At 43.2% G+C, this 20041-nt stretch overlaps 1 long non-coding RNA gene across 1 annotated transcript in view; it reads left to right on the top strand.

Moving 5' to 3' along the window:
- LOC106733082 (uncharacterized) overlaps positions 1-19325 on the top strand; it is a 101076-nt gene extending 81751 nt beyond the window's left edge. Inside the window, exons 5-6 of the long non-coding RNA XR_012895734.1 lie at positions 13792-13951; positions 19198-19325. This is a non-coding gene — a long non-coding RNA (uncharacterized LOC106733082). The remainder of the gene's footprint in view (positions 1-13791; positions 13952-19197) is intronic.
- The last annotated feature ends 716 nt before the right edge of the window (positions 19326-20041 follow it).

The raw sequence follows: 20041 nt of genomic DNA, 5'->3' as shown, positions 1-20041 counted from the left end.
GTAGCAGGGTTTGTTGCAAATTGTTGTAATTGGTCATAAAACCAGTATCTGTTAAATCCACAGCTTTTAGTGTCCAGCAGAGCTATGAATGTAAGTTCCCATGTTTGTGTCTTGAAGGTGTTGTGTAGGTTTCCTTTGAGGATGAGGAATGAGAGATTAGATATGACATTATTGATTTGTAAGAAGTGTTTGCCATTGGGTGATATGGTGTTTTTGACATATCATTTTTACAACACATCTTTCAAGATCTGTAAATCCTATACATGCCTATCACACAATAGGCGGTATATCTCATCCAGTGCATCAAATGCCCCAACAACTACATGGGTGAAATCAGACAACCGCAATGTTCTTGAATGAACTCTCACAAAAAATGAGAAAAGGGGTTTTTTGACCATCACCCATCTGAGAACACTTCACTCAGCATCCAACCTTCATAATACCTTCAAGTGGTGAGATTAGGAACTTAGGCCTGGTCTACACTAGAAATTGAAGTCAGTTTAGCTACATCACCCACACATGTGGAAAAAAAAAATCTAACTTTAAACCAGTTAAGAAACTGACCTAGATCCCAGTGTAAGCTGTTCTAGGTATACAGAAGAATTCTCTAAGCTCTTGGGCAGGTGGATTACCTATGCCGATGGCAGAACCCCTCCTGTCAGCATAGCTCGTGTCTACACCAGGGCAGCTGGCATACATGCCAGGAAGATGGAGGGCAGCTCTATGCCCCCAGAAGGGATGTTGGCTTCAGGCAGAAGAGGTAGGGCTGGGACTAACCTCCCCAGGTCCTTCAGCACTGCCTGGAGCTCCGGTCACCACTGCTCTGATGGTAGCAGCAACGTTGGACAGGAGTCTCAGGCCTTTTTAAATTGTCAGGCCCCAGGGCAATTGTTCCTTTTTCCCCAGTGTCAGTGGGCCTGGTCTACAGCAGTGCAGCTGTGCCATGAAATAGCTTTTTAAGTGTAGAAAAGCCCTTAAATTCATAACTGCTGGACACTAAAAATCATGGACTCATGAGCCATTGATTTTAAGGCCCATTATAACAATCTGTAAAACACCCTCCTCCGTCTAACCCTCCCGCTTCTAACTTTCCATTTTCCTATGACTACAGGGATGTTAATTGCCCACTTCATTTTAAGCAGTCTCCTATAGCCTGTGAACCTGTTATATCGAACAATCTGTTCTCCCTTGTAAGTCGCTTCCAATAGCTTCACCAGACTTCAGGAAGAGTTTTGTGAAGCTTGGAAAGCTTGTCTTTTCAACCAATTGATGTTGGTCCAATAAAAGATATGACCTCATGTGGCTTGTATCTTACATCTCTCAACACAGCTACAATGCTACTGCAAACAACTCGTCAGTCTCAAGTGTGCTGTTGTACCATCTCAGATGGACTGCAGCAGAGCTAGACTTGTCTGGTACTCACATCAGAGATCATAGAAAATACAAGTTGATGCACAAAATGATGTTGATAAGTGATTGTTCTCGTCCATCCTCCCTGTTGAAGGAAAAGGTCCAAGTAGGGATTGTTGAATGTTGGAAGTAAGTGCGTGGTTACGCAGGTGGTGTTGGAGAAAGGGCTTTGGTTCCTTTGACCATGGGATGTTGTGCCGGGGACAAGGATTGCTAGGAAGGGAAGGGATCCACATAATGAAGAGGGGGAAGAGTATCCTCACAGGCAGACTTGCAAACCTAGTGAGGAAGGCTTGAACTAGGTTCGTCAGGGGACGATGATCTAAGCCCTGAGGTAAATGGGGAAGTAGGATACAGGAAGAAACAAGCAACAAAGGAGGACTCCTGATTTGTATGGAGAAGGTAGCGCAATCAGCTAATTATCTAAGGTGTTTGTACATGAATGCAAGAAACCTGGGAAACAAACAGGAACAACTAGAAGCACTGGCACAGTCAAAGAACTAGGAGGTGAATGGAAGAAAGGACACTCGGTGGGATGACTCGCATGACCGGAACATTGTCATGGAAGGGTATAAACTGTTCAGGAAGGACAGGCAGGAGAGAAAAAGAGGAGTTGCACTGTATGTAAGAGAGCAGAATGATTGCTTAGTGCTCCATTATATAGAGGGAACAAAGCCTATTGAGAGTCTTTGGGTTAAGTTTAGAGGTGGGAACACCAGAGGTGATCTGGTTGATGTCTGCTATAGACGTCCAGGTCAGGTGGATGAGGGAGATGTGGCTTTCTTCAGACAACTAAGAGAATCTTCCACATCACAGGCTCTAGTACTCATAGGGGACTTTAATCATCATGACATCTACTGGGAGACCAATACAGCAGTACACAGAAAATCCAGGAAATTTTTGGAGAATGTTGGGGATAACTTCCTGGTACAAGTGCCAAGGGACATGCACAGCTTGACCTGCTGTTCATAAACAGGGAGGAACTAGTAGGGGAAGTAGATGTGGGTGGCAACCTGAGAAGCGGTGATCATGAGACAGTCGATTTCAGGATCCTGACAAAAGGAAGAGAGTGGAGCAGCAAAATACACACTCTGGACTTCAGAAGAGCACTTTGATTCCCTCAGAAAACTGATGGCCAGGATCCCTTGGGATACTTACATGAGGGGAAAAGGAGTCCAGGAGAACTGGAAGTATTTTAAAGAAGCCTTATTGAAGGCACAGGAACAAACCTTACAAGAAGTGGAAACTTGGACAGATGACATGGGAGGAGTTATACCATAAAATTGCGAGTATAGTATGCACCTATGTATAATGCGCACCTGCCTTTTAAATGTCAGAATTCTGGAATAAACTGAACTCTTATCTAGACTGCACATCCCCATTATACTCGTGATTTTACGGTATATATAGGAAGGAAGGGGCTTGCGCCTGCCACGGGAGCCCCCTGCCCAGCTGAGCTCGCGCTGAGACTGGGCAGGCAGCGAGCCAGGGCGCTGCAACCTGCTGGCACCGCTGGCTCCTCGCCTCGCCTGCCATGGGGGCCCTCTGCCCAGCTGCCCACTGAGCTTGCTGAACCACCCGCCCCACCTAGATAGCTGCCCGTATGCTGTGCCGAAACCGAGCAAGCAGCGAGCCAGGGCGCTGTAGCCTGGCTGCGCCCCAGGCTCCTCACCTAGTCTGGGAGCCTGGTGGGGCTTCGCGCGGCAGCTGGAAAATTTCTGTGCAGAGGAGAGGGTGAGTTTAAAACTTTAACAGAAAACCTCATATGTATAATGCGCACCCCGTCTTTGAAACTAAAAAAAACGGGGAAAAAAGTATGCATTATACTCGTGATTTTATGATAAATTAGGGATGTTCAGTAACGATTAATTTGCTAGTCGAGTAGTTGATGGAATTTCCATCGACTACTTGATTAGTCGATAAGCACTGCCATGTTCTGCCTTCAATGTGAATTTCAAAGTTGGAACACTGCATGGAGCCCAGGAAGTCCCACCGACTCCAGGCTCCACACTGGCACTTCTGCTTTGAAATGCACAAGAGCCCCAGTGGGGGACTCAGAGTCCCGTACTGGCCCCAGGCTCCTCTTTGAAATGCACAAGAGCCCCTGCTGATAGATATGTTGGAGAGTAGGGATAGGGTCCAGAGTGACCTAGACAAATTAGACGACTGGGCCAAAAAGAAATCTGATGAGAATCAACAAGGACAAGTGCAGAGTCCTGCACTTGGGATGGAGAATCCCAAGCACTGTTATGGGCTGGAGACCAACTGGCTAAATAGCAGTTCAGCAGAAAAGGATCTGGGGAGTACAGTGGACAAGAAGCTGGATAGGAGTCAGTGTGCTCATGTAGCCAAGAAGGCTAATGGCATATTAGGGTGCATTAGGAGGAGTATTTCCAGCAGATCTAGAGAAGTTATTATTTCCCTTTATTTGGCATTTGTCAGAACATATCTGGAGTTCTGGACCTTCCACTAGAAAGGATGCGGAAAGCAACCAAAATGATTAGGGGGCTGAAGCACATGAGCTATGAGGAGAGGCTGAGGGATTTGGGCTTATTTAGTCTGCAGAAGAGAAGAGTGAGGTGGGTTTTGATTGCTGCCTTCAAGTTCCTGAAGGGAGGTTCCAAAGAGGAGGGAGAGAGGCTGTTCTCAGTGGTGACGGATGGCAGAACGAGGAGCAATGGTCTCAAGTTACAGTGGGGGTGGTGTAGGTTGGATATTAGAAAAAGCTATTTCACAAGAGGGTTGTGAAGCACTGGAATGGGTTACCTAGGGAAGTGGTGGAATCTCCATTCCCATAAGTTTTTAAATCCCAGCTTGACAGAGTCCTGACTAGGATGATTTAGTTGGGGTTGTTCCTGCTTTGAGCAGAGGGTTGGACTTGATGACCTCCTGAGATCTCTTGCAGCCCTAGGATTCTATAACATTGCTTTAAGTTAGGAAAAGAGGAAGCTGTATGTCAAATTTGGTGGCCCTAGCTCTTACTGTTTAGTAGTTCTTGAACAAAAGTACTCAGACAGGTGCACAAATCTCTTTAAAAATAGGGAGATACAACTGGCATATGCAACTCTTGTGATATTAACATATGTACAAAGATATGCAAGAGGCTTGATTGTTGCAATAGTTGCCATTAAAAAGAAACCTTAGCTTCTGCCATCAGTCACAACAACAATGGTATCTGAGAGAGCAGGTAATAATGGAATGTAGTGGCACAGAACAGGAAACAAGCATACAGAAAAACTCTGGTGTACTATGGGCAAATGCTAACATTTTAGTAGCCAATATTCAAAATGAATAGGAAAATTAACAAAAACTCACTTTGGTGACTTTCAGTACAAGTAACAACCCCAAAGTTAAGACTGCTATCAAGTGAAAAATTGTCAGCAGAAATGTTCTAGCTATACATGTGCTGCTCTGCCTGTTAGAGTCAAACTAGGTTTAGGATTTTGTTTTGTTTTTCCTCTTTGCATTTCTGTGGTTGAGTCAATTTAGATTCCCTGTGTGAATGAACTGCTGCCCAAAAACAGAAGTCCAACTGACCTTTCCATTAAGCCTTGAATGGGATTTATAACCAGTGTAGCTTTTAGTCCTCTCTAAGCTGTACCTGAAAAGGTGGCTCTTCCTTTGTGACTCTAGATAGTCTCAGCTCACACAAGGACTTCAAAGCCAAAAATTCATTCACGTTGCCTTCTATTTCTAATGCAGTCTTGAGGGAGAGAATGTGGTAGAATTCTGCACTTCCTACTTGTACTACAACTTGATGTTTGAGAACAGATCAGTGCTCCAGCTACTCCCATTTCCTGTCTCTGATATTGACTAATCCCACATGCCGAAAAAGGAGACATCTTCCCAAACCCTCCAAGTCTTTCAGCTTATGAAATACCATACCCTTGCAGATGGACCATTTCTTTTTTGACTCGAGCTGGTCACTAGTTTATGCCCTGATGCACAGGGAGTGATAGCCCTTTATTCGATTATAGCTAGTGATATTGTTCAGATGCCTCTAGTCTTAGTCACATAAAGGTCAAATCTTCGTAATATTTGCTGCAATAGTATTCTGCAGCAGCAAGCTATGTTGCAAGGACAGCTGCATGAGCCAGTAATAAGTTTTTAGAGGGGCCTCCTGAGAAGAGAGCCATGACTCTGATTCCTTCCTCATATTTGGCTGTAGGAACGAATCCTCTTCACATGCAGGATAACGTAGGTTCACTGTGGGCACACAGAGTTCCTAACTTTTGCTATTTGAATTGCACCATGCAACAGCCGCACATATATATACGGCTCAGTTGTGCCTGACAGACTTAGTAAGGGGGTGTGCACTGGCGCTGCCTATCATCCTCTGAGACGATCTATGCTAGAGAGGCTCACGACGCCTATAGAGATTCAGGGTACCATTCCCTGCATGGAGACCTGTACCCATCAGGGGCACTAGCAGGGAGAATTCCATCTGTTCCCAGCTTGACCACTGTATGGGTTACCTAGGTGCTGACATTCTCCCCCTTCCCTCCCGCCGCATGTACTCTTGCTGTCCTGTACATTTCTCATCTAGATGGAATAATTATTGTGGCAGTGACACTGATGGCACCTGTTTACTCTTCTAACAATTTCCATTCTCCTAGCCCATTACTGTAAAGGGACCTAGCCTTTACTGTCAGACTTTTTTTTTTAATTCATGATCTCATACTTACTGATTTATAAAACTCTATTCCCCCTTTTCCATCCTTTGTGGCTGTTTCTCAGCTTTTTTGTAATTTTAAATATAACAATTATGCCTCTTGACCATACTTTTGACAAAATCACTCACCCAGTTCCTCTTTAAGTAACCCTCCTTCCCCACAACCAGCAAGCTCAATGAAACAAATGTTCATGATCCATTTGCTGGAGGGTACATGCAAACAAAGCATAGGTGCATACAGGCAGCTAGAGAGGATACGATAGTTGTTGGGTGGTGGTAGCGGGTGTGCACTGCGTTTGCAGGAGAGGGTGTGCACTGCAACTCTTCAAACAGGATTGATCTGCATTGTGTCTTATTGCTAGGGCTGTATCTTTGATGCTTTGTCAGGCATCCACAATCTGGGTCAGGGATCTTCTTGTATATTTTAAAGAAGAATCAGTGATCAAGATTCCATCCAGAAAAAGGACTATGGAATAAGTAAGCATTTTTGAGGCAATGTTAGTCTTGTTCTCTCAAATCTCCCCATGTCTACTTCTGATCCCAGACCCCTTTGTTGGGGCTGGGGAGTTCCCTAGCATGCCTGCAATATTAAATTACTCTCTGGGGACAAAACCTAAACAAACAACATCCTCCTGCTGGACACACCCAATCCTTCCCTAACCTAAACAGCCACTGACCCGCTTAATCGCCCTCAGTCAACAATTTTGAGAAGATTTTATTGTGGGGGTGGGGAGGGGAAGCCTTTTACTTCTTTCACTTGTTTTATTGCTACCTCTATGCACTGCATTCCTTAAACAGCTGAGTGTGCTGGCCATTTCGAGCGGCAGGCACACACAGAAACAGATGATAAATTAGTCAGTTGCTGCAATAGTTTTAGGACATCCTGTGCTGAAGTGGGGGGGGGGGGGGGGGGAGAGAGAGAAATGACAAAGAACAACCTTTGATTGGCATACCTCCCTGTTTTAGTACATCCTGTCCATTCAAATATTACAGGACTAAACCCCACCTGTGTTTTGAACTGACTGGTTGAGCTTTACATAGGCAGCCAATCACTAATACTTTCTGCTCAAGCAAGGTATCCACATCACAATGAAAACAAACCATGCACCTCTAACTCCAGCTGTTAACTCGCCACAAAAGTAAACAGGAATTGACAGCCTTACAGCCTGGATATGAGACACCACAAGAAAAAAAAAAATCGGGACTAACTGGAAAAAAAAAAAAGTAACACAAAACAGAACGCTCATGAGATCAGATGTCAGATCTTTTAATGTGGATCTTCAGTAGTCTCGTGTCTTTCAAGAAGTACACCAGCCCCTCCATCACACGGCTGTTCTGAGTTCAGGACATCTGACAAGAACTTTTCCTATGCTATTGTCAAGCCATAGTTCTTAGCACCGTGTAAATCCCTTTTCTCCTGTGCCTCTTAAAGCACTTTATAAAAGGTGGATTTAATCAGTGAATTTCTGGCAGAACCAGCCAGGGCTCCAGACTCCAAGTCCTATGCCCAAATCCACTAGACCATACAGACACAGAAAAATATGCATCATGTGTGAACAGTTTAATAGCAAATGCATATTTTAAATTTAATATCCAAGCTAATGGCCTAAAACAGGAATGCACTGCCCTACTAAATAATTAGCAATTACAGTAAACTTCTGATAATCCGGCACCTTTAGGACCCAGGGGGTGCCGGATTATCAGATATGCCAGACTATCGGAAGGGTGGGCTATGAGGGGGGTGGGGTGGGGGGGATGCTACCCCGACCCTTCATAGTTCCCCCTTCTGATAGTCCGGCTCTGCCGCAGGCGTCCCCGATTCAGCCACTGCTGGCCAGTTTCAGCAGCGGCTGAATCGGGGAAGCCAGGCGCAGAGCAGCTCCAATTGTCAGGCAGCCAGAGCACTTCCAGGTTCCTGATGGAGCCAGACCATCAGGCATGCCGGAGCATTGGATGCCGGACCAATGGAGTTTTACTGTACTTGCTTTTAAAAAATGTGTGTATAATATAACAAGTACTTTGAGACCCAGGTACAAAAAGCACTATTTAGTACAAGAATAAGAGCAGCAGAAAAGAACAGAAATCTGGAAGGGTGAATTTCACCCAATACTGAGGGACACCACAAGGCCCTAAATCTACATAGCTTCCTCTTATCTTAATAGAGAGCTTACATGGAGTGCAATCCCTCTACACTGAAGTAAATTTCATCCCTGCATTATTTTTAATGTCTATACAGGCGTGTGAATAAAGAAGTAAAATAGCAAAAGTTTACTGTTTCTTTGGCTAAACTTGTAAAGAGCTAAACTTGTAACAAACTTGGTTAAACACATGTAACCCTAAAAAGGCTGCTTGCCAACTCCTGGTGAGGAATGACTGTTAAATAGCCACTCTGTTATGGCTCTAATCTACAGAGCAAATAGCTTAGACCTGAAGATTATAGTAAATTCAACCTGAGTGCACAGTAAATGGAATTCATGAGGCTTTCCAAATCACCTCCTGTGCCCTGTACTTCACTTTGGGGCTGTCCAGAAAAACTTCCCCACCCATCCAGCATAGTGCAAACACGCTCTTAGCAGTAGCAACAAGAAAAAAAAAAAACCACCTACCTCCACTTCACTGCAATTGAGGAAAGAATGGAAAGTGCTGAGCTAATTTTGCATACACACCAACTTCTATAACTCGTGATGATTTTTAAGAGCAATTTTTTAAACTTGTATTCCATTTAAAAAAAAATCTCAGCCCCCGAGTTCTTGCAGTATATACAGATGAAAGCAACAAAATGCCTTAAATGACTTCAGCAGGAAACTACTAGAAAGAGGAGTGGTGTGTTTTCTGACAGACCCATTACACATTTCTAGGAAAATCTTTTCCAGCGCTGTGTATTGAAATGAAACAGAATTACAGGTCTGTCTGACTACAGAGGTTTTCTACAATAGTCCTTCCTTGGATCCCAGGCTATAGTGCCCTAGAAGAATGCCTTTATATCACATTGCAGGATTAATGGCTCTGAAAAAATAGTGTGTTGGATAAGAAGAAAGCTCTGAAAAAATTAAGTTTAAAACCTGCAATAATAGGACCAAACTTATCTCAGGTAAAAAGCATATTTTGTTCTGCTCACATACATAAATGCCTCTTCCACCACCCACACACCTCCATAGCCTCATATAAAGTGCTCAGTGAGCTCAGAATCTACCCACATAGTAGTGATGACAACGCATGAGACTACTGCAGTCTCCATGGTGGAGAAGCTGAGTAATAATTGACTCCAGCCAACTAGATCACTGGGGTGTAAGGTCATCCTGGAACTCTATTTCCATTATTTCTTTTGGGTAAATTGCTCTGGGAACAATCCTCTTTTCTAGCATAACGTAATCAAGAACTAGAAAGTCACTGCCACTTACCACGGGGTTGCAATTCCTGGCCTGACTGGCTGTGCTGGGAATTTAAATGATGCCTCCACCCTAGCAGCATGTGGAACCAATGTATTGGCTAATACTATGCAGGCTTAAAATGGAGTGATGCTGCAGTTCCTGCTGTCCTTGTAAGCCAGCAAGAATGATTTTTGATCAAAACTGTCAAAGGGAACAACAAAAACAAAACAAGAACAAAACAAAAAAAACACAGCAGAAGTGAAGACTGACTTCTAGTCTAACAATATACACCACAGACCATCCTAATGACCAAAAGAACAAAACAAAATAACCCACCATAACTGGGCTGCATTACATAATATGCTCAGGACCACATCAATGAAAAGAATGCAAGGTTTTCCCCTAGCCTTGATTATTTTGTGGGAGAGAGATGCACAGTTCTTTCCTGCGTTTTAAACAATGGCCAAGACCCTCTATACCTGAAAAGGTTAAGATACATGTGGCCTAAGAATGAACAGTAGTGCCTCACCAGTAAAGCTTTGTCTTCCGAAAGTGAGAGTTTCTGGACTCTAAACTAGGTTTTGCTAAACAAGCAATAACAGAGCTCTACAATACAGTTTCCTTGCTCAGCTCTGGGCCACATTTCCCTTTTGAACACTTGCCAGGTCCTAGCATTTAGGGTACCATCTTGATCCAAGCTAATTATGGAAAAGCACTGTCCAATTTATAGCTTTAGATCATACAATGAAGTTTACACACAGATTAATTCTTCCCATGAAGAAATGAGCATACATGTTGCCTTTCTCCTAAAAGCCCAAGACCGTCTTTGTTTGTTATAGCAGGACATGTTGAGGAAAAAGAGATTAATGTTATTACCAGACTTGCCTCTTCTCAACTCTCTGCATTTGCCAAGAAGTCCTCAGTCTACTGCTGCTGTCAAGCCATACTTTTAGCACATCATTGTTTCCCCATTATCTCCCTTCTTCCCGGTTTTCCTTTAGCACAGTTCTCCCATTCATGACTGACTAGACTGCCACAAGGGCTGTCTGATTCAGAAATCTGCTTTGCAGTTGTTGGATTTTTGGGGTCTCTCTCTCTCTCCCCCCCCCCCCAAATGTTGAATAGCTGGAGAGTGGGGGATGAGACAGTGATGCACTCTCAGGCTACGGCCAGACAGCGGGGCTATTTCGGGATACCAGAAGTAACCCGAAATAGTAATTCCACATCTTTAAATGTGCCTGTTATTTTGAAATAACAGGCACACTATTCCAGTGTGCCTGTAACCCTCACTCCATGAGGTTTGTGGGACTTGTCAGAATAGCACTTTATTTCAAAATTTGGTGCTATGTAGACCGCGCCAAATTTCAAAATTACCTCAAAATAAGCTATGCAGTTTGCACAGGGCAAATTGCATAGCTTATTTTGAGGTAAGGGTGCTGTGTAGACGCACCCTCAGAGGGCTGAGACAGAAAGAAATAGTTTAAAAATAATTTGCTTGGAAAAAGCCCTAAAATAAGCTTCTACAAATGCAACTACCTTAATAACTATGAAGCTAAACCTCGTCTTCTGACCTAGGCAATATTTTTTCAGAATTAATCTTAGTAAAAATAATTAGGTAGAATTACTTATTCCTGAGGGAAGAGGATTCAGAGACACTGTGATTAAAATATATGAACTACATTTGATAAGTCTTATAAAGCCAGGTGATCTATTTTATGTTAGCAGGCACAGTGGGACTAGGGGGCCTATTTAAGTGAAAGAAGAATTTATGTAAAATTACTTTAAAGAAATACTATCTTACTGAGAGTGAGGAAAGTGAGCAGTGTTAAACAGTAACTACATGGACTCTGATGGGTTCAAAATAATTAATATCCTTTTCACTCCCTCTGAGGGACCAAGAGGGAATTTTTCACTGATCACGTTTCTCCACTGCAACTGGCAATGCATTTTTCTTCGAACTTCTGGCACAAATGAAGAGAGAAGACCTGTATTTAAAAATATGTCCAGACTAGAGAGATGATAATGAAACAACCCTTCAGCTCATTTCTTGCTTCTGACCCTACATGATCACACTATATAGAAAAGTTGCAATAATCTTTTAATTGGCTAAATCCAAGTCTTACAGCATTTAAAGTTAATTATTCTGCAGGAGTAAAAAGATGTTTTATGTAAATAACTAGGGCATCTGAAAGATTTTCTTAGACTTGTTCTAAAATATTTTTGATGCTTTATTCCCGGTCCTAAACTTATTTCTACTGGCGTTACATGAATTATTAGATTCATTTTAAAAATAGTGCAAAGAAGCAAAACATCAAAGGTTCCAATGGGAGCAGAGGATATTCAGCACCTTGAAGGACAAGGCCCTGAGTGAGTTACTTAAAAGGGATATAATGTTAGCCAATGATTGCAATGAATAAATCTTCCTTAAGTAAAACAAACTCTTACTGTAACAGTCTCCCAGGGGAGGGAAATATCAAACACTGTTCAAGTTAAGGGAGCACAACAAAGAAGTTATGGCTAAAATAATATTCCTGGAAAGGCTTTTAAAAGGCTACTATTTGGCAACTCGTATTTTTATTAGATGGATATATTAGTTTAAAAAAAAAATCTGTTCTATTCAACAAACTCCTCAGCCCCCGGTTGTGCTATGCTGCAGTTGCAAGGCACATTTATCCCCAAAGAGCCATTTACAGACTGCACTGTCATTTTTCAAGTAAAAAGGAAAAGACTGAAAGGATTTCAAAGATATTACAAACCCAATTTCTCCTACCTTTAACATCTTCATTTTCACATCAAAAGCTATGAATGGGACACATCCAGTCCGTGTGTATGTATGTGTATCTTGGTTTCTGTTATTTACACTCCAATTCATCTGATGAAGAGGATTTTGCCCATGAAAGCTCATGATTCTGATAGGGATGTTAAATTTAATGAACTAATTGACTAGTCAATGGAATTTCTGTTGATTAGTCGATTAAGCAGGGGAGCAGCAACGAGGTTAGCTCCCAGCCCTGGGAGGGTCTTGATACATTTAGAAGGCTGGTGTGCAGCTCGGGGACCCAGCATGAGCCAGGAATCAGCTGCCCTGGCTTGCGGCGGGTCCCCCGTGCTGCACACCAGTTTAAATTTTTTCCCAGCTCACACCTTGTCCCCACTGCTGCACTTCTGCTTTGAAATGTATTAAGAGCCAACTGCACTGGCTCCTGATAGAGGCAGTGGGCGGAAGGGGGGGGAGGGGAAGAAACGACTAGTTTATGCTTATTGGATAGTCGCTTATATCCCTAGATGCTATATATTTGTTGTTGATCCCTAAAGTGTTGATCCCTAAAGATATTTGAGTGGATTATTTCATCCCATCAATGCAGAGCAAGTGTAAGCTTGTGCTCTCTGTTCTATAATAGAAGAGCACAGAAAACAAGATGTAATTAAAACATTTCCTTTGTCAACCAAGATCTTATAAAATAATTAGCAGATAATTCAGACTTGAGTCTACTTGCCTTACTGTAGGAAAACTTTCCGCTACAGTCAGTGAAGTGTTTTGTCTGTATAAAAGCATGCAGGAATGGATCTCTGGATAGAAGTTCTCAATACTACAAGTACCTACATTTCCATCTGCACAGGGAGGCCCACTATGCCCTCACAGAAGATCTACTAAAGTCACAGCACACTTTTGTAGATTATAATACTAGTCACACATAAATCTCTCCAAACTGCCCACTTGATCTTTAGTTGTCTTATGCCAATACACTAAATCCTGATCATATAGTAAAATAACATATACTTTCCTCCTTCATTTCCAAACAATAGATATGTTAAAATATCCTACACAACTTTCAGGCAGGGCTTTTGAAAATTAAAAAACAGAAGAGGGTTTGTGGGCTATTTATGATGAGAATGTCCTTGAACGACTGCTAGAGAAATGGATAATTACACAAAGCCATTTTTTTCCTAATTGGAAAAGGCAATCTTGATAAAACTACTCTTGAAATCCTCTGAGAAGACAACCTAGGCAGGAGTTAAGAATTTTTTTTTTTTTTTTTGCGGAAGCAAACAGATTTTTAACCTAAAATAGAGCTCTATCAGGAGATTCAACAATAAACAGAAACTTCCGCTAAACTTTACAGTGAGATGTAGATCCACACATTAGTTTTCTATTTCTGAATTCAAAATTCAGGATCAAGCCAAGGATATCAGTCCCTTATTATACAAACATTTTTAAACAGACAAAACAAAAACATTTATGAAGTGGACATTTGCACTTGAGGCCTTAACATCAACAACCTTAATTTAGAGGGGTAGCCAACTTAGTCACTAACACCATCTCCTCTGCACCTACAGGTTAGAGATCCAACCCCAAACTACCTCTTCTACAAAACAGATGGACCAGCACCAAAAAATGCCACAAACAAAAATGTATCGGAGGGGTAGCCGTATTAGTCTGGATCTGCAAAAGCGACAAGGAGTCCTGTGGCAATCAACCAACCTCATAAAAGAGAATGTAAGTCTGCTTTGTGTATCAGAATTGCATTGTTATTGGTTCTTGACATACTATGTAAGGCATACGTCTAGAGCAGTGGTCCCCAACCTTTAGAGACTCCCGGGCGCCCGGGGGGGGGGGGCCACTCACGCGCCGGGCGCCCGGGGGCGGGGTCACTCACACGCTGGGCGCCCGGGGTGTGTGGCCGCGCGTCCTGGGGCATGGCAGGGGCGGGGATGCCCTTGCACCCGGTGCCGGCATGTGCCCCGGGGCTGGGACCGCCCGAGCGCCTTGTGTCGTGGGCCCGGGTCCCGAGCCACGCGCCTGGGGCCAGCACCGGCGCCGCATGTGCCCTGGGGCTGGGGCCGCCCGAGCGTTGCGCACCAGGCGCGGGTGCGTGTTGCGCGCCTGGGGCCGGTGCCTCCAGTGCACCGCACGCCGGGGGCGGGGCCGGCCCAGGTTGTCTGCAGGCGCACACAAATGCCCCAGCGGGCGCCATGGCGCCCGCGGGCACCACATTGGGGACCACTGGTCTAGAGTATATTGATTACAGGAGAATTTTCTGTTTTGCATTTTGAAGGGATGCACAAGGTAGGATCTGGAACCAGTACATATGGAGCAGAGCTATACTTCCAACCTGATCTGGATGGTATAGTCTCTGACTGCAATCTGCAGGGGAAACAAAGTAACCTGGAGCATACAGTCTCTCTAGGGAGAGTGCATGAAATACATTGGAGTCTGTTTTCCACATCAGGGTGGTATAGTGGGCCTGGAAGGTGGAGGAAGTGAAGCCTTTGGCTAATAAATGAATGTAATATGTAAGGTGCTGGCATGTGAGCCATAAGAAGCAAGTGGGATGGAGAAGTCAGCTCGAGACAGAGCACCTGTGGGGAAAGCCACAATAATGGGCAGGAATACAGGATAGTTCTACAATGGAACCTTAACTACAATTATTTCATAATTCTAGTGTTATGTTTTTACCACTACATTCTATTAACTTTTTTTTTTTTAAAGACACTGTCTTCTAGTGATGTTAGATATCATGTATTTTAGTAACTGTGTAGATGCAACCATTTTTAGCAGTTACTTGGTTATTAAAATACTCCCCAGGTGCAAGACCGGCAACCAGTGTTCCTGGCTCCTGGCCCCATTCCCAGGGAGCCCAAGTTACCTGCGGACAAAGGCTGTTCTACAATCCCACCTGTCCCCCACCACTGTGCTGCCGCTGCCTCTGATACAGAGGCAGCAAGAGGGGGTGTAGTTGTTTGGATTAACCAATAAGGATAGGCTTATTAGTTAATCGTTTGGACGGCTATACGCTAACATCCTTATGATATACTGTCAAACTTTCACAGAATTCATAATTTTTTCTTCCTTAATAGATACATCACATTCCCATGCCCACCAAGCTCACACAACTTAATCTTAATCATGCTTATTAAGATTTTTTTCAGACTTTCTCTTTCATTACTAAAGGTAACAAATGTCCTAGACTCCAATGATTATCCAGGAGAACTTACACTGGTGTTATTTCAAATGTGATTCTTATGATTTCATAAAACTCCAGTGGCCAATTCTTTGGAGTTTGTGCCACTCTTCCTGCCTCTCTGGGTAGGTCTACACTGCAGCTGAGTGACCCTCCCAACCTGGCTACACAGACTCCTGTTACCAGGGCTTGAGTCTGTGCACAGCCGTATATCAAGAGAAGTTTGTCTCATAGGTGTCAGAAGACAGCAAAAAGGGTCAAAATATGGCCTACTATTAAAACTTTCACTCTTTATCATGGAGTTGTTATTGTGACTCTAATAGACTAGGTCTACACTACAAGGTTTTTGCACAAAAAACACCTCAAATGAGCTCTTGCGCAATTAAATGGGCAAATAAATGGCAGAACAGAGGGCTTTTTCTGCCTTAGGTAAACCTACTTTTGAGGCATAACTGCTTTTAGCGCTACAGCTATTGTGCAAGAAGGCAAGTATGGACACTCCAGAAGGGTTTCTTGCACTAGAAACCCCTTTGGAAAAAAAGCACAGTTGCTCTGATGGCCATTCTATGAATGGCCATCAGAACTTTCTTGCACAAGAGCATCCAGCAGTATGGATACTCTCTTGCACAAAAGCATGTCGCTTTTGCCATGTGCTTTGAGGTGTGGACATGCTCTTGCACAAATTTTTCCACAAAAACTCTTGCACAAAAGGCTTCTTGCACATGAAGCCCATAGTGTAGACATAGCCATATTGTAAAGTCAAAATTATTCTGTGGGAAATGTTTTAATGAGATCAAACCAATTTTAACATCAAGGTTACAGATGCAAGCATGCAACGAAAGTTAAGCTTCCCACAGTAATCTTAACTTGCCACCCTGCACATCTCACTCTGTGCATCGCTCCTAAAAGGTAGTCAGGTGTTGCATGTGCAGAGCAAAAAAAATGAGGCCCAGACACATTAAGGTTACACTGGCCTCTAATTCAAGAGAGCCCACGTGTAATATGGAGAAATTAAAAACCTAGCATACAGAGAAAAGTCATAAGAAATGGCAGATGTTTGACACATCTGCAGCCACCCTACAAAAGATTTTCCAGGCTCCCACGTGCCTATTGGAACACCTATGAAATGATTCATGGCCAATGGATTGACCCGCCGATCTGAGTTTTAAATGAAGAGCATGCAAGGGTGCTGCCTGTCACGCCACGCTGCTGCCTCTGATACAGAAGCAGCAGCTCGGGGCATCAGGAGGGAGCAGGTCTGTGCAGGGTGCCAGATTTTAAACTGGCTCCCCTCGGCCACCTTGCGCTTCTGCCTCTGATAGAGAGGCAGTAGCGTGGAGTGTCAGGAGGCTCCCCGGGAGTGGGGCCAGGAGCACACTGGCTGCCGATCCTGCCCCCCGGGGGTACTGAGTAACACTGTAACTGCTAAGAATTGTAAAGGTTCCACTGTTATTAAAATAACCAGTTTCTACTCCTGTGTTTTTATGTGGAGAGCCTAGTTCCACTGTGTATGAAGCAGAGTCCCACAGTACATCCACTCCAGGATGTTTAACTTAACTCAACTGAACAGAACAACTCGGATCCTGCTCCTTTAGGAACAATCCACAGTCCTTTCACCAATGAATTAATTCTGACCAAATTAAAAAAAAAAAATCAAGCTAACAATACCTATATGAAGAAGGTAACATCCACCAAAAGCTAAACATAGGTTACTGCTGCTGATCCACTGCACTAGTGCCCCTGTGCTCCTGAATGAGTGATCATGCCAAGAAATAAGAATTTGAAAGGTAGGAACTAGGGAGGTTAAAAATCATGTCATATGCTAACCATGTAACCGCTTAAAAAAAATCTTAGCAGTTACACCTGCTGTGGGCTCTGCATATAAAGCTAAGCTAAACTAAGCTTTATGCTGCAGAGTGTTTAGTTTTACACTGCAGAGCCCTTAGCAGCCTCCCTGGGAGCAGAGCCGCCAACCCCTGCCAGCGAAGAGCCTGCTGAGTGTAACCGATACCATTCATTGATAAGCATCGGTTAATCGGTTATATTCTAACATCCCTAGCAGGAGGTAAAGGTGGTTTCGGTTCCCTAGATTTATGGGCTGTCCAGGCACTGGACTGTTCTCCAGTGTGGCCTCAAGGGGTGATTCTGGCACCTGTGTTCTTAGGGAATGGGGGTGCCCTGGCTATGCCTCCTTCATCCTGGCCATACCCAAAACTTTCAACCAGGAGGGTGGGAGATATAGGAGCTGTCATGGAGGCTCTAAATTATCCAATGGCTAATTAAGAGAATTCAGGACTGTTATGTGATACCAGAGTGCCACAAGCAGTCTAGCATACCAATGTAGCAGGCAACTATGAACTATTTTGAGCAATAACAGCAGCCAGGAGAGTACAGATTTTGTTACAATTTCCATTTTAAGCACTGATCCTGCAACAGAATCTGCCTAGTGGAATCTCTGCACCTGTGCAGAGTAGGGATGTGAGAGCATCCATGTGTAAACAATTAACTGATGAGCCTGGGCTCATCTGTTAATGTACATGGTTACACGCAACCTCCCTACCCCTGCATGTGAAAGTGTAACCACTGAAAATTTCAGCCATTACACGTTTACCAAAATAAGCACATGTTAACGTCCCTACTGCAGAGTCCCACTGACTTCACCAGAACTCTGTATGGGCACAGGGGTCCAGTCATGTGGCTCTTGTTGCAGGATTGTCCCTGATCTGTGCTTTTTAGGATTCTGTATATTTATTGGCTACACCAGTGTTAGGAAGTAGTTTACCTGCCTCCTAAAAAAAACAAAACAAAAAACAACTACCAAATAGTTGTGTATAAACAAAAACCCAGGAAAAAACAACAAATTTAAGCGATCCTTGACTTCCATCATTTCACCTCAAACTAGTTCAATTTTAAAATAAAACTAAGCAAGTTGTTAGCAAATTAATAACCACTTTTGATAGGGGAAAAAGCCCTTCAAAATGTTTAGCTTTCAAGAGTGTTTAGCACATAAAGCAAGAGAGCTGCATCTGGCAACCAGCAGGAATTCAAAATACATTAAATGGTATTTACATAAAAGCAAGGCTGTCGATACAATATGACAATCACAACTTTTACAGCCATGAAAAATCTTTAACATAAAAAAGAAATTAAATTAGAACGGTATTGAGGGCCTGGCAAACCACCATAAAGCCAGGACATTCGGAAATAATGCTGACACTTATTCCTGACTGCCTAATATAGTAGCATTTAATGTATTGTATGGCAAAAATCATTTACTGCTCATAGAATCATGTGATAGCCCACAGCATGTTATATGGACACAGATTCAGACTCACGTTAACATTTCCTAGCTGGGCAATAGAAGTCAGATTCTTGATATTATTTTAACACAGTTTATAAAAACATCATTTTACTAAAAATATCAACGGACGTTGACTTCATTGGGCTACCGACCAGGCCTTTAATGCCCATAGAAAGCCTTTCCAAAGGGATTATAATGATGGCAGTTTATATAAATCCAAAAAGGTTGTATAGAATAACTCTTTATGCAATGTATTCAGAATCAACAGCTTCTGCAAATAAATCAAAGAAGTTTCTTGGGGGAAATCTGATGTCTTACTGGATCTATAATGGAAGGGGGGGGGGAAAGCCATTCACTTAATAGTTGGCCAGTTTGATCTTTGGCCCATAATGGGACTGACCACAAAAATATAAATGTATGATGGCCAGTCGCTGACAGACAAATGTCCATGTTACCACTGAGTCCTTGATGTCTTTTTAGCAGTGAGCCAAAGGATTTAACTGAATGGACCTGAAGACTAATCTAGGAGCTCCATGGTCTGGTGTCATTGTTCTATGGGAAGAGTGACTTTTGTCTTCCTAGCAGTTAATCTGCATTTTTCACAGGTACCAACATATCATAATATTTTAAAGAAATCTAAGACAGGCTCTTCTCATACCTTCCACTTCTAAAGTCCTGAGAGCCAAAGGTAGGCTAGCAGATACTTCTAATTTCTAACAAATCGTCCTGTCAGGTTAACAGTTCCCTGCCCTATCCTCCCACACACACACAGTGGTGTGGCCCTCCAAAACTGTGGCTATCCTGAGATACACAGGCCAATTCCACAAATGCCACACATCTACTCTACAGGCCCCTTCTTCCCTATGACAGCTTCCAACAGCAGCCATGATGTACCTAATCCAATCCTTCCACTCAAGAGAGCATCTGACAGCTTGGAAAGGGAATTTGTATCACTCACAGGATCAGTCCCAGCATTATCTAGCATAGGGAAATTTCTGGGGGTTTACAAGAGGTATTACCTCTGAGGAGCATTTCCTTTCTTGGCTCCACCACCTCTCTGATCAGGCACACCCATTAACACTACAGAGCTGCAAACACCCTGAAAGCTCAACCCCTTCTCTCTTTGAAATTTGGCTAAGAGCAAGTTTTCTGCCACTTTGATCATTTCTTGCAGCAAAAAGTGAAGGGGATGGTATGACCCATTCTCCACCTCAACTCCCCATTTTTAAAAATGGCAAGGATAGCCTAAATAGTCAACATTACTTACTTTTCAGTTACACTTTTGAGGCTAGCTTACAGGTTCTCCTGCAGTTTTTCCTTTTTT

This window comes from Pelodiscus sinensis, chromosome 14 (assembly GCF_049634645.1).
Source record: "Pelodiscus sinensis isolate JC-2024 chromosome 14, ASM4963464v1, whole genome shotgun sequence".
NCBI classification, from domain to species: Eukaryota; Metazoa; Chordata; order Testudines; family Trionychidae; genus Pelodiscus; species Pelodiscus sinensis.
The sequence above is the reverse complement of the archived record's forward strand: the minus strand, read 5'-3'. Positions and strand labels throughout refer to the sequence as shown.